This window comes from Glycine max, chromosome 10 (assembly GCF_000004515.6).
Source record: "Glycine max cultivar Williams 82 chromosome 10, Glycine_max_v4.0, whole genome shotgun sequence".
Taxonomy (NCBI): Eukaryota; Viridiplantae; Streptophyta; class Magnoliopsida; order Fabales; family Fabaceae; genus Glycine; species Glycine max.
Window position 1 is genome coordinate 35657982 of NC_038246.2, and position 16140 is coordinate 35674121.

Consider the following 16140-nt stretch of genomic DNA (forward strand, 5'->3'; position numbering starts at 1 on the left):
AAGCCTCGAATTAAATCATTTTATCCTTTCTTGGTTTTATTGATCCTAATCCTGACAATTGATTTTCCTGTATATCATATACTTTGTTTATTTTGCTGAACTTCTAGCTAGAATCAAGAAAGAAGTATAAGTTGGATATCTGCCTGCTAATGTTGCTGCAGGAATGGAAGAAGTATACAATAACTATAAAAATGCAATAAGTTTATATTCATATCTTATGTTCATATAGAAGAAAACTGATAAATTGTATAACCTTTTGAAACGTGAACACACAACGTTGATACAAGAGAGACAAGGGATAATTATATAGCATAGTGTACAATGATTTTGCATAAAGTAATTAAATGTGAATTGATTGCAAATTAGGAAATTCTAAATATAGAATAAGTTTCCTAAATATGGTTAGCTGCAATCTGGTTTATTTGCCAGATTGATTTGTGCCAATTAAAGCAGATTAGTCTTCCAACAGCTTTCCATTATCAGTAGCACAATCATAGGGATATGTTTCCAACGGCTCTTTATTTCCTTTTTCTTCATGATTGTCATTATTAGTAGCACAATCATAGGGATCTATTTCCAATGGCTCTTTGTTTCCTTTTTCTGCATGATTGTCATTCAACAATTGATTATTGTTAATATCCTCCCTCAAACGAGGCTGAGGTTGAAGGTAGAGTTTGGCCTGAAAATGCATGAGAGTAGCTTTGGACACGGGCTTAGTGAACAAATCAGCAACTTGATCATTAGTAGGAATGTGGTGAGTGACAAGATTGCCAAGAGCAACTCATTCACGGACATAATGATAATCCAATTCAATGTGCTTGCTGCGAGCATGAAATACTAGATTGATGGTCATGTGAAGAGCACTGAGATTATCACAATATAACAGTAGAAGGGATGCAAGTGAAATGCGAAGGTCTTGCAAGAGAAAGGTGAGCCATGTGAGTTCAGCGATAGTGTTTGCCATGGCTTAATATTCAGCTTCCGTGCTGGAGCGAGAAACTATTGGTTGTTTCTTAGCACACCATGAGATAAGATTTCCTCCAAGATAGATACAATAACTGGTGGTGGAGCATCGAGTGGTAGGACAACCTGCCCAATCTGCATCAGAAAAAGCAAAAAGATCAAGTGTGGTATTTGAAGTAAAGTGGAGACCTACATCAATAGTTCCCTTGACATATCATAATATACGATGATCCATTTGTAAATGCAAAATGCTAGGAGAATGCATAAATTGGGACACAAAATTAACACTGTATGAAATATCAGGGCAAGTAAGGGTGAGGTATTGTAAAGATCCAACAAGCCCACGAAAGTAACTTGGATCATCAAGGGGAGTGTTATTGGATGTCATCTTCATCTTAGCTTCAAGTGGTGTGCTCTTTGGTTTACAATCAACCATGTTAGCTCGTTCAAGGATGGTAAGGGCATAGTGTGACTGGGATAGATGAAGGCCATCAGTTGTCTGGAGTATTTCAATGCCAAGGAAGTGATGGAGAGGGCCCAAGTCCTTCATGGAAAATTCGGATTGTAGAAGTTTAATGAAGTCATAAAGAAAAAGAATTAGTGATCCAATATTTGAGTGCCAAATAAATAAGGATGGATCAGCCTTACTACAAAAGAAACCATATTTAAGAAGAAAAGAATTGAAATGATCAAAACAGGCGCGGGGTGCTTGTTTAAGGCCATAAAGAGCCTTTTGAAGCTTGCAAACATGGTTGGGGAATTGAGGGTCAGCCATGCCAGGAGGTTGCTCCATGTATATGTTCTCAGAAAGAAAACCATGTAGAAACACATTTTTTTACGTCAAGTTGTCGAATGGGCCAATTCTTAACAAAGGCTATAGTGATGATTAACTGGATGGTGCCTGGCTTGATTACATGAGAGAATGTTTCAGTATAATCTACTCCATTAACTTGATGATATCCCTTTGCAACAAAACGAGCTTTGAGCCGATCCATGGACCCATTAGGTTTGAGTTTTGATTTGAAAACCCATTTAGAGCCAATAACATGCAAGTCACGCGTGCGAGGAACGAGTTCCCAAGTTTTATTTTTATGTAAAGCCTCAAGTTCTTCGCACATGGTAGCCTTCCATCCAGGATGAGCTAATGTAGAGCGAAAATTATATGGGTTGCGTGGAATGTCTGGAGATGACATATTGATTAAGGCATACTTAGGATTAGGCTTTGTAATTTCGTGTTGTGAGCGAGTAACCATGGGATGAGTAGGTACAACATGTGGAAGTTGAGTCTGGGTAGAAGAGGCAGATTCAAGTGGTTGTATTGAGGGAGGAGGCCCAAGCTCAAGGTCTAACTCAAGGTTCTCATGTTCAGGCAATAAGGGTTCTTCTGGTTGACCAAAAGATGCAATTGGAAGTTGTAAGGCAAGAGACTGCATTCAAGGATTTGAGCATGGTGGAGTGGAAGCAGAAGTTGTTGTTATTGTTGTTAGGTCTGCACAAGAACTGAAGTTTAGTATGAGGTGGCCAAGAATCAAATATGCTAACTACATGCTGTGTAGGAGAGGAAATCGTATGATGACAATTAGTCTTATATGGAAAGAATGACTCATCAAAAACATGTCGTGAGATAAAAAAATTCTTACTAGAAGGATGAAAGCAAGTATATCCTTTATGTATATCACTATATCCAACAAACACATAAGGAAGGCTTTTAGGGTTGAATTTGTTACGTCGTGTATCCCAAGTGTAAGGAAAACATTTAGAACCAAAGATATGTAGCGATGAATAGTTAGGGTGTGTGCCATGTAAGACAAAGTAAGGAGTTTCAAAATTAAGAGAAGACGACAGAAGTCTATTAATAAGAAAGACAGTTGTAGTGAAAGCTTCAACCCATAGACATAAAGGTGCACCACTATGAAATAGCATAGTCATACCTAATTCGCGTATTACTCTATGTCTCCTTTCAACCATACCTGTTTGTTTCGCTGTATACGGGCAAGAAACTTGATGTATAACACCTTTTAAACGAAAATGAGTTGAAAGTTTGGAGTTGATGAATTCACCTCCTCCATCCGAATGAAAAACTTTGATTTCTTTATTAAATTACTTTTTAACATATTGTTCAAAAGATAGATAAGCATTAACAAAGTCAGATTTATGTTATAAGGGAATGATCCATGTGTATTTAGAAAAATCATTAACCAAGCATGCATAATATTTGAATTTACTAATAGATAAGATAGTAGCAGGTCCCCATAAATCACAATGTATTTTTTCAAAGATAGAAGAACTTGAGTGTTCAAAAGTAGAGAAAGGAAATTTAGTAAGTTTTCCCAATTGACAACTATCACAAAGATGTTCAGATTTCAAGGTTCCAACTACATCAATTAATCCTTTGTTCTTTAGTAATTGTAAAGCCTTTATTTGAGGATGTCCTAGTCGTTGATGCCAAATGTCTACTGATCCTGATTTGAAACGATTAGAAAAATATGATTCTAGCATAGGGGAAAGAACATATAAGTCACCCTTGTGCCTCCCGATGATAATCGATTTCCCTGTTTCTCATTCCTTAACACAAAAATCAGCATTAGAAAACTCACAATTAATAAGAAATTGTTTTGTTAGTTGGCTTATAGAAAGCAAATTTTTTGTTAAATCAAGGACAAGTAAGACATCATGAAGAGGTAGAGTAATATTTTTTTGTTTAATGAATGTGTCTCCAATACCATGAATTAGGAGAGAAGAACCATCACCAATAAGAACAGAGTCTGTACTTCAATATTGTTGGATATTACTTAATATACTAGCTTTACCTGTCATGTGATTAGAGGCCCTAGTGTCAGAGGTCCATTTTGTTTCAGCAATTGTGTTGTCTAAGGTAAGGGTTGCAAGTGCTTGAGGTATATCATCAGATTGAGTTGGTTTCTTGGACACCCACCAACATATCTTTGCTATATGGCCCATTTTATCATAGTATTGACATTTTTCATTCCAATACTGTTCTCGTTCTGCAAGAGACATATGACGTTGTCCCGGTGGTGGACGATGTCTCTATTGTGTGCTCATAAGGGTTTGGCTTTTAGTTTGGTTCCTGGGTTGTTGATCTTGAAATCCTCTCCCAATTGACATGAAGGTTTGAGAATTCTTTTGATGTTGAGAGAAAAACTGACGAGATCGTTGTTGTTCGCCATATAAAGCCACTTGGGGAGTGGAAGAGTTGTGTGTATTGGAATGATTGGAGAACCAATTGTGATGTTGATCATGGCTTTGGAGTTATGAGATTAACTCAGAGTATGATGGCCTTGGAGGTTTTAGCATGGTTGTTGCGAATGTTTCATACTTGTGCCCGAGGCTTGTAAGGAGATGGAAAACTTTCTCTTTGTCTGGGACAGGTTTCCCAATTGCAGCAAGGTTGTCACATAAACCTTTGAAAGTGCGGATGTGTTCACCAATACTTTGATCATCTTCCTTGCGGAGGTATATGATCTGTTGACGGAGTGTGTATTCACGTTCTTGCAAGTCTTCCACATATGAATCTTTAAGTGCAGTCTAAATAGAATGGGCAGTGTTTAAGCCAACAACGAGTCCAAGTGCTTCCTCAGAGAGTGTTCCAATTATCCACCCTCGAAGAAGATGATTTGTCCTATGCCAAGTAATGAATTCGTCAGTTAATTTTGAAACAAATTTTTTTGTGTTTGTTGTGTCATTGGAATTTGGTGTGGTGTATTGAGGGGGGGTTGAATCATCATTCGTAAGGTGACCAACCCAAGTCTTGACTTTCTGTTAATGCTAAGGCTTGTTCACGCCATAATGGGTAGTTTGTAGGGGTGAGTCTGAGAGTGATGAAATTGCCAATATTTAGAGAGAAGAAAGTCATGGTGTAGCAAGGTGTTCACAAAGGCTTTGATACCAAGAAGAAAACTGATAAATTGTATAACCTTTTGAAACGTGAACACACAACATCGATACAAGAGAGACAAGAGATAATTATATAGCATAGTGTACAATGATTCTGCATAAAGTAATTAAATGTGAATTGATTGCAGATTAGGAAATTCTAAATATAGAATAAGTTTCCTAAATATGGTTAGCTGCAATCTGGTTTATTTGCCAAATTGATTTGTGCCACTTAAAACAGATTAGTCTTCCAACAACTTTCCATTATCAGTAGCACAATCATAGGGATCTATTTTCGACGGCTCTTCGTTTCCTTTTTCTACATGATTGTCTTTATTAGTAGCACAATCATAGGGATTTGTTTCATATACGCATATTCATTTTGCACTTACCTTGTCGATATCTAAACTTTTGCTAATATCGGTGGTGTGGGAACAAGTTTTATTTCACACATAATTCACTATGTAACCAAACTCCAAAAAATCATGCGCTTTAAGTATGAAAAATTGTGTCTATTGTTGCTGTCATTTATTCTTATTTCTTTACTTCATGTGTTGATTCATGGTTATTATAATATCGGTGTCTGGTACTCTATTTATTATTGTGTTAAAAAATAAGATGAATTCAAAAGTGAGTGTATATTTTTTAAAACTACCCTAATAATAATAATTGTGAAATGTTTTGGTGGTTGTTTTCAAGGCATGTGCCTGAATTTCCAAAGGATATGTACCATTTGAATAAGAAGGCAGTTTCAATTAGGAAGCATCTTGAGAGGAACAAGAAGGACAAGGACTCCAAGTTCAGGTTGATTCTTGTTGACAACAGAATCCACCGACTTGCTCGCTACTACAAGAAGACTAAGAAGCTAAGCAGTAAGTTCCAAGTTCCCACCCATCACCCTACTATGACTTTCTTGCTATTATTTTATCAATGCATTTTTAGTAAATCAAAGTGTGCTTAAGGTAAAAGTTCTAGCCCATGATTATGTTATATTATTATGCTTTAGTTGTGGCCTATGTGAAATGTAGTGTAAGCAAAAGCAAGTGGTTTGGCTCATTTTTTCCTTGCCTATCCAAACACAATATTTAGTGCATCCTAGGATCATTCATTTTAAGTGGAAGTCTTCTCTTCTATTGATGCTCTTACGATACTTCCTCTCATTTTGTTTTTCATTCCTATGATCATTGCTAGCCTTTTGAGGGCAATTTTTGATTGATGGATTGCCACCAAGAGAAAACTTGTTTAATAGGATGGTCATATCAAATTTGCTAGAGACTAGTGTGGACTATGCAGTAACCATATATCAAGAGGTTTTAAACCAACTTTTATTTCACCTGCTTGATATTTTACAAGGATTGATCTTGTTAATTGTTATGCTTAGGTTGGATACTTGGATTATTTGTTGTTTTTCTAGTAGGTAGCTGAGAGCATCATATCCAACACCGAGGTATAGTTTTCTGTTTTAACATTATTATTGTTAAATAGTTTATTGTTTTCTTCAATTCTTCAAGTTATAATAATGTTACCAATATATTTTCACGATATGAACTTATCAAATATTATTCTTGAAAAATGGTTAAGTTGAGTTTAAATTGCATTTTTCTATTTAATTGTATTGCATGAAAAGTAACTCTATTTCAATCTCATGCCATATGTTTTTTTCCAACATCCTATTGTATATTGATCTCTTTACTTACAACGTTTCAAGTCTTTATATATTTGTGTTGCATGTTGGAGTTAGTGTTCCATGTGATTATATTTACCTTCTAGACCATTACATTGGCTTCTTTCTTTCCTTCCTTCTTTTTGGAGTGAAGATAATTTTCTTGGATCAATTTTCTTCCGTACTTTATTGATGTTGGCCCTTCAGAGGTATGGGAATAAAAAATTCAATGTTTTATCTATACAATTTTTTCATAATAATATTTTTATTATTTTAAATTTTAATTTTTTTTAAAAAAATACATTCTTAGACGATTCTTAGAAAAATCGTCTTAAAATGATATCATTCTAAAATTATTTTTCTAAGAACCGTCTTAGAAGGACACCCTTCTAAGATGACTCTTAGCTAGAAATCGTCTTAGAATGACATGTTTTTCTAAGACGGTATTTTATAGAACCGTCATCGAAAGTCTTGACTTTCGATGACGTTGACTTCAAAGGCGATTTTGAACCGTCTTTGTATGTCATTTACAACCATCGTCAGTTGTCTTTTTTTGCAGTAGTGATTCACTGAGCCCAAGAACCCTAAATCCTTTCTCCAATGAAACTAACAAACCTTCTCATCGACTGTTTCTCCTCATCGTCACTAGCATCACCGCCTTGACCAGCCTCAACCTCGCTGGCACCGATGCTGCTATTGCTACTCTCCGACACAGATTTCGACAGCGAAGAGGGAAACTTGGAGCGAGTCAACTCGGAAGGCTTGGTCTTGGATCCCCTCTTGTTTCTCTTATCTTTTCTAGAAGGTTTTGTGGTGTGAGCTAGAGAGTCTTTGAAGGCGTCGATGATTTTGAGTAGAGTTGGTGGATGGGAGAGGAGTGAGGATGGCGACAGGGAGGAAGGAGAGGTGGTCGGAGATGGTTGACAAGGACGGTGAGGGAAATGGGTGGACGGTTCCTTTATGGTAGATCTGATTTCCCATGAAGAGAGAGAAAGATTAAAAATGTTGTGTGATCCTACATTTTTTATGGGGAGACTTGAGGTTTCTTTTTTTAGATAAAATCGTCTTTAAAATTATCTTATTTACGATAGTTTTTATCAAAATCATCTTTAATCATAGCATTTTTTGATGATTTTGCTATCGTCCACAATTTTTTAAAGATAATTTTTATAGAATCGTCATTTTTCTATCATCTTAAAAAAGTTCTAATCCTCCTTTTTATATTTCAAGAAATTGTAACATTATTTCAGCTAACTAGCATTATCAACTATGATGGTGACAATTTTTTCTACCAAGCACTTTTCAAGTTTTTTGCCAATTATTTTATCTCCTATGATTCTTAATTAGACAAAAAACAAGAATCCTCTTATGTAGTTGACTTCCGGTCTTTATAATCAAAATGCACAATGAAACAAAAGATAACTCAAATTTTGCATAAAAGGACCACAACTAATTGTGAGAGTTACACCTTGATTTGATTGACTAACATATTTTTAACTTATGTTTTTCATAAATATATGTAATAAATCTGTCCGGTGGTTAATTATAAAATTATGTGTTAGTTGTTGCATTCTCACTTTAAAAAACATGTCACTATTTTGTTTCTTGTGCCCTGCAAAGCGGGCTCATTGCTCTAGATTATGTAAAGATTCTAACAATTGTAATTCAGACAAGTAAGATCGAAAATCAAATATAAATGAAAAAAAAAAAGAGTGATTTGAGTATGTTGAAAGATAATTTTTGGCCAATGGCAGAGATCATGTGTAAATGTATATTTAAAGAGAAGTTTGTGCATGTTTAATCACCGAATTTAAATTTAAAACAGAAAAAATGATTCGGAACTATTCACCACTTGTAGTTGCACGAGACAGACCTCAAATTTTGCAGCAGCTTCCGCAATCATTTTTGTATCCAAAAAAGTTAAAATCATGCTTCACCGTTTTGGGACATCAATGATCAATCAATCTAACTTTTTGTTTCACTTTTTTTTTCATCTTTTAACTAAAAAAAAAGTCAAACTACCTCTTTTTCATTGAAAATAATAGTTGCGTTGTGTCATCCAGAATAGAAAAAAAGAAGTTCCAAAATATTATCGATTAATTTACTACTAATATTTCATTCATCACATAATGTAAATGTAAATGTTTATTTATTTGATTAAAGTTTATAATAAATAAATATTTTTAATATATAAAATATTTTATAATTAAATTTTTAATAAAAAAATTTTAAAATATAAAAATGATATATTTTGCTTTATATATAATATAAATTATTTTTTAAAATTTATAATAAATAATTTAAATTATAATATAAACCTTTATTGGTAATTTCATTTTAAGGATATTCAAATTTAATTTAGAATAAAATGAAAGATGATAATTTTTACCTTATTCTTCTCAATATAATAAATTAAAGTTTATATATAAAAGTAAATAAATCAATTAAGGTTCAAATTTCTATTAAGAGAATCAAGGTCATAATTTCTATTAAAAAAGATGTTTATAATTAGTTTTTGACTGTGTTTGAAAGAGATTTGCCACAAAAATACATGTAAAAAATTAACAATTAAAAGAATTAAAATCATAAATCAAGTAAAGATACATAAGCTCTTTTGGTATGGTAAAAAAAATTAAGATCAATAGTTAAACTTGAGTAACTCCATATCAAACAATTCAAGTAATTCATGAAAAATGGTTGATATATAATTTTTTTTAAAGTTTAATGATTATGACTTTTAAAATAATTTTATAAAAGTCATTGAATTTACCATATATGATTGATCATTGGATAATAATATAAACTTATTTTACACTTTTTTATAAGGTAGGAATCCAAAAAAAGAGCACCAAATGAAACTAAGACACCCCAAGTGAGTCACTTAATAACTAGCTAAGATGGTAAAACAGAAGATGTTGCACTCAATCTCGCCAATGAATTTGCCACTTCATTGTTGTCACGAAAGATGCTGAAAGAGATAGGGTCCAACTCCTTTTAACCAACAATTGAACGTCACAAATCTCTTATGCATGGAGGTGCATTGAAATTATGTCTTCATTCAAGCAAGAAAGGATGTCAATAGTTGTAATTAACATACAGATTCACATTCCACAAATCGAAAGTCTTGCTCCCAAGCACACATGAGCCCATATTCTAGCACCAAGAGTTTCGCTAAAAGAGGATCGTCATTACTATAGTGGCACGTAAAACCACCCATCCCTATTTCCTTGAGGAGTCTCAGATTAGGCCTCCATTACCTATTACATGATTCTCCAAATTGAAGCTCCCATCAACGTTGACTTTAATGAAGGGATAAGAAAGGTTGGTCTTGGGATTGACTTCTCTCCCTTTTGGCAGAAAACAACAAATTCCACAAAGGAGAGATGGACCATGTAGACAACATAATCAAGGGGGCCAAGGCTCACTTTCAATATTGTTACACCTCCACTTCCAAACCCACTATATCAAAGCAAGGCACAACGTCGGGTCTGGCAGATTTATAAGGGTCAATAACCATTGTCTGAGATCATTACATGTAGTAAGTAGGATTTATGAGGAGCAATTCATACCTAATGATAGCAACACAACAACCTAAGTGATTAGTAGGCCTAAAAGGACATAGAAGAAACCAGTATACCTCTAAAATTATGCTTGATCCCAAAATGGGAAATATTCTTGCCATGTCAGCAAACCATTATAACAAACTTAGGATAAAATGCTCAATTTTGTTATTGTCTGTTTTGGTTTTATCCATTTCGTTGTTGCCATTCTGGTTGGAAATACTTATCCTCTTTGTTTCAATCATTATAAATACTATTAGAAATGGAATAAAAGGAAAGGAATGATTATGCAGAAATTTATTTCAGTAACAGTAGTGTAGTAGCATTTCTTATCAACTTGGTCTGACTTGCCCCCATAATGCTTGACCACAACACTCATTAGGTGACCACCAATTGCCTCGAGGAGGTTGTAGCCAGCCTTACCCAGGGTCAAACCTCACTCGCCGAGAACCAAGCGTCCTTATCGCAAGCTCAATCTACTATGAATAACAAAATCGATTCCATCTTGGAGTGACTCACAACCATTACTACCACCCATCCTCCCCACACTTTTTTCCTCCATCTATCCCTCCTATTTCGCCACCACACTGGCCCCATGTGAAACTAGATGTTTCGCCCTTGGACGACCAAGATCCATTGGGGTGGATTTTCAAAATTTCTTAATTCTTTGACTACCAATGTGTGTCGGACAACGAGAGACTTGCGATGGCTTCCTTTTACATGGAAGGACCAACTTTCTGTTGGTACCAATGGATGTCACGTAATGGATTCCTTACTTCATGGCCTCCCATGATATAGGCCCTGGAATTGCGTTTTGCCCTTTCTTAATAGGACGACCCCTATGGAGCCCTGTTCAAGTTACAACAAAGAGGTTTGGTCAATGATTATCCTATCGAATTCGAGAGACTTGCGAATCGTACGATGGTCCTCGTCCCTCACTTCCTCCTTAGCTGCTTCATCTCCTACCTCTTTCCAAAGCTCCACCGTGGGGTGCAAGCTCTTCAACCTCTGTCATTCTTGCAAGTTGTCACTATAGCAAAGTTGTAGGAGGACAAGTTAAATGATCATCGTCGCTTCTCTTGCGAACCACTCGCTACTCCTCCTTCCTTGTCCTTCCTCAGATCACCTTGACAAACCCAATTTCCCCTGCTATTTCCAACCCTCGAGCCCCATTTAAATGCCTTTCATCCTAAGAGATCACAATTTACAAAGACAAGGGTCTCTACTACCACTATGACAAAAAATGGATTCTAGGTCATCAGTGTAAACCACAAATCCATCTTTTCATCAACGACGACAAGCCCGATCCTCCCTCTCTACAACATAATTCAGCATTAGACCAGGAACATCTCCTTATTACTCCTACTTCGCTCTCAGAGGGCAAACCCTAACTCAGTCTCAACACCATGTTTGGGATACAGGCTCCTAAGACCTTTCAGATTTTTGGAACCATTAACCACCATCAGGTAACTATTCTAGTGGACGATGGTAACACTCATAATTTTGTGCAATTACAGGTGGCTAATTTTTTGGATCTTCCTTTCTCCCCTATTGACCCCTCCAGATCATGGTTGGAAATGGAAGAGTTATAGACTACAATAGAGTGTGTCATAAGTACCCCTCCAGATTTAAGGCAACCCCTTCACCGTGGACCTTTTTGCCCTAAACCTTAGCAGTGCCGATATTGTGCTTGGGGTCTAATGGCTCAAGCAACAGGGCCTAATAATTACTAACTACACCACCCTAACCATGATGTTTTCGCATTTGGGTTGTCAAGTTCAGCTACGAGCGGATGTTCCTGTTCGACCAGCTCCTGTGTCAACCCAACAGGTGAAGCGCCTTATGCACACCCATAACAATTCTACTTTGCTTCATCTCACCTAATTGTCAAACCCAACCCAACCTATCTCACACTCTTCCCCGTCCAGCATCTCTCACACCCCTTATGCCATTACCCAGCTAATTGCCTGTTACACCCATCTTTTCTAGGAACCGATAAAGTTACCTCCCCCATGTTCCATGACCCACCACATTCATCTCTTGCCCAACTTCAGCCAGGTAAATGTCTAGTTGTAGCGTTATCCTTACTCCCAAAAAGTTGAGTTGGAAAAACAGGTGACCACTATGCTAGAAGCTGGTCTGATTCAATTGAGCTGGACCTTATTTTCTTCCCTAATTTTGTTAGTTAAGAAGAAGGATGGTAGATGGCGTTGTTGCATGGACTATCAAGCTTTGAACGCATTCATCGTGAAGGATTTTTTTTCGATGCCTAGCATTGATAAGCTACTTGACAACTTGGGCAATACTTCCTGGTTCTCGAAACTTGATCTCAGATAAGGGTTCCACTAAATCCGCATGGCCGAGGAAGATGTTCACAAAATCGCTTTTTGAACCCACCACGATCATTACGAATCTAAAGTAATGTCATTTAATGTCTGTAATGCGCTGGCAACCTTTCAGGCCACCATGAACAAACTCCTCAAACCACTTCTTTGAAAATATGTGGCGGTGTTTTTCGATGACATCCTTGTCTATAGCCCTTCCTTGGACTCACATCTTCACTTGGAAATTTTTTTCACTTTACTGTCTCAGAACTAGTTTATTTGCGAGAGTCCAAATGTTTGTTTTCCAGGAACACACTGCAATGTCTCAATCATATTGTTTCTTCTGCCAACGTAGCTCCGAATCCATCCAAGGTTAGTGCTATGTGTGAATGGCCCTCCCAACTTCTACCATTGAGCTGCGTGGCTTCCTAGGTCTGACGAAATTTTATCGACATTTTATAAAAAATTATGCCTCCATAGCTGGCCCACTTACTTCATTGCTGCAGAAGAATCGATTCTTCTTGTTCGTAGAGGCCCAACAAGTTTTCGATGATTTAAAACAAGTTATGACAGAAGCTCTAGTGTTGGCTCCATTGAACTTCAATCTACCATTCACCATCAAATCAGATGCTTCAAGCACTGCCATGGGGCATCCTCCAACAACAATCACACCCCATCACTTTCTTTAGCAACCTTTTATGCCCTCATTTGCAATGGGCATCCACTTATGTCCACGAACTGCGCACATTTACTTCCGCGGTGCGAAAGTGGTGGCACTATCTTCTGGGCGACACATTCATCATCCTCACGGACCATAAAAGCCTTAAGGACCTCATGTCTCAGGTGATCAAAACTCTAGATCAATAAGCCTATCTTCCGAAACTACTAGGATATAATTATTCGATCTAGTACAAACCCAATTCTAGCAATGTTGTGACGGATGCCCTATCATGTGTTCCTTCCTCTAGTGGCCAATGTTTCATCTTATCCATGCCAATTTTTTTTTCTGGATCAACTTCGTTAATCGCTTCATGCAAATAAGGAGTTCCTTGATATGTTTCAAGGTATTTGTGAAAACCCTGCGAACTACCTAGGATTCACAATCGAGTGCGATCCCATTTTCTTCCATCGAAAATTTGGCTTCCCTCAGGTCACTCCTTTGCACCTATTCTTCTCATCGGTTTCCATACTACTCTCTTGGGTGGTCATCTCAAAATTGCAAAAACGTTACATCAGCTTTCGGAAAATTTCTTCTGGTCCGATATGAGGAAGGGTATGCACCAATTTGTTTCCTAGTGTCTCGTCTGCCAACAGATGAAGTATGAGACCTAGAAGTCAGCCGAATTATTTCAACCGCTTCCTATTCCCTCTACGATTTAGGAAGATCTGTCAATGGACTTCATCATGGGCTTGCTACAATCTCAGGGTTTCACCACTATCCTCGTGGTCGTTGAGCGTTTTACCAAAGGAGCTCATTTTGGTGCCCTGCCCACCAACTATACAACTTACAAAATCGCATTGTTTTTCCTAGACATTGTGTGCAAACTGCATGGATTCCCTTACAGTTTAGTTTCAGACCATGACCCCATTTTTATCAGCAAGTTCTGGAAAGAATTGTTTTGCCTCAATGGGACCAAATTACGGATGAGCATGTCATATCATCTGAAGACAGACGACCAAACAGAGTTCCTGAATAGGATCCTTGAACAATATCTTCGAGCTTTTGTTCACGGCAGATTGTCCCATTGATTCAGGTTTTTCACACTAGTAGGATGGTCTTATAACACTCTTGTCCATTCTGCTACTAGTATCTCCCCATTTGAGGACACTTACGGCAAACCACCATTATCAATTTTTCATTACTTGCAGGGCACTTCCCAAGTGGAGGCAGTGGATTCTTTATTATCCATTAGTGCTCAAATACATTCTACTCTACAACACCGACTGGCAAAAACTTAGGCCGTATTGAAAAGAATTGCTAATTCTCATTGTTGTGATATTTCATACTCATTGGGTGATTAGGCGTATGCTCGACTTTGTCCTTACCAACAAACATCTCTCTGGCCCTCATATATGAAGCAGTCAAAATATTTCTATGGACCATTTAGGATTCTGGAGCGTATAGGTCTCATGGCTTATCATCTCCAATTTCCAAACTCCTCCAAAATTCATTGAGTGTTCCATGTTTCCTTGTTGAATCCTAATCATGGCTCACCACCAACAACACTGACCCCCTATTGCCTACACACCAAGTGCTTATGCCTTTATCCATTCTAGACTGGAAATGGGACATCACCAACTCTCTTCCTACCAGGACTGTTCTAGTACAATGGGTCGGGCTTGCACCCGAGGAAACCACCTAGGAGAGCTGGGATGACTTGCACACTCAATATGACCTTAAGGATAGGGTCGTGCTTCCAAAGGAGGATGTTGATAGCAACACAACAACTGATAGCAACACATCAGCCAACACAACAACCCAAGTGATTAGCAGGCCTAAAAGGATACATAAGAAACTAGTATACCTCCAAGATTATGCTTGATCCCTGCATGGGAAATATTCCTTGCCATGTCAAGAAACCGTTATAACAAACTTAGGATAAAATGCTTAATTTTGTTATTGTTCGTTTTGGTTTTATCCTTTTCATTGTTGCCATTCTGGTTGGCAATTCATATCCTCTTTGTTTCAATCATTATAAATATCATTAGGAATGGAATAAAAGGCAAAGAATGATTATGCATAAATTTATTCCAGAAGCAGTAGTTGACGTAGCTCCATGTGGAACTTCTAGGCCTTGGATCTTCTTCATCAATGGAGTCATTTGCTTCTTGAAGTTCAATGGCAGTGGAATGGAGAAGGAAGAAAGATGATTGGAGACGCCACTTCAAGGAAGAGATGAGTCAAGAAGAAGCTTACCACCATAGGAAGTCATGGATAAGAGCTCGAAGGAAGGAGAACATGAGTGGAGGGAGAGGGAAAGAATGAGCACGAAATTTTATGCCTCAAATGAGGTTTGAACTTTGAAGTGTAATTCTCAAATGATCAAAGTTGAAAAAAATGCACACACAAGGCCTCTATTTATAGCCTAAGTGTCACACAAAATTGGAGGGAAATTTGAATTTCTATTCAAATTTCACTTGAATTTGAATTAGTGGAGCCAAATTTGGAGTCAAAATTTCACTAATTATGATTAGTGAATTTTAGCTATGGTTCATCTCACTAATCCAAGATCAAGTCCAAGATTCTTCGCTAAATGTGCTTAGGTGTCATGAGACATGTAAAACATGAAGGACATGCACAAAGTGTGACTATATGATGTGGCAATGGGGTGTAGCAAGTAAATGCTCACCTCCCCCTTAGGATGATCCAAAATTTAATTGGATTGAAATTCTCCCAATTCAATTAAATTTATCTCCTAACACACACACATCAAATAGTGCACTTAATGCATGTGAAATTACAAAACTACCCCTAAAATAAAAACTAGTCTAGGTGCCCTAAAATACAAGGGCTAGAAAATCCTACATTACTAAGGTATCCTCCCTACACTATGGAGTCGTAAATACAAGACCCAAAAATAATGAAAACTTAATCTAATATGTACACAGATAAGTGAGCTCATACTTAGCCCATGAGCCCGAAATCTATCTTAAGGCTCATGAGAATCCTAGAGGGATAGGATTGCATCAGTGACCTAATCTTCTTGAAATTTTCTATCCAATGTCCTTGGAGAGT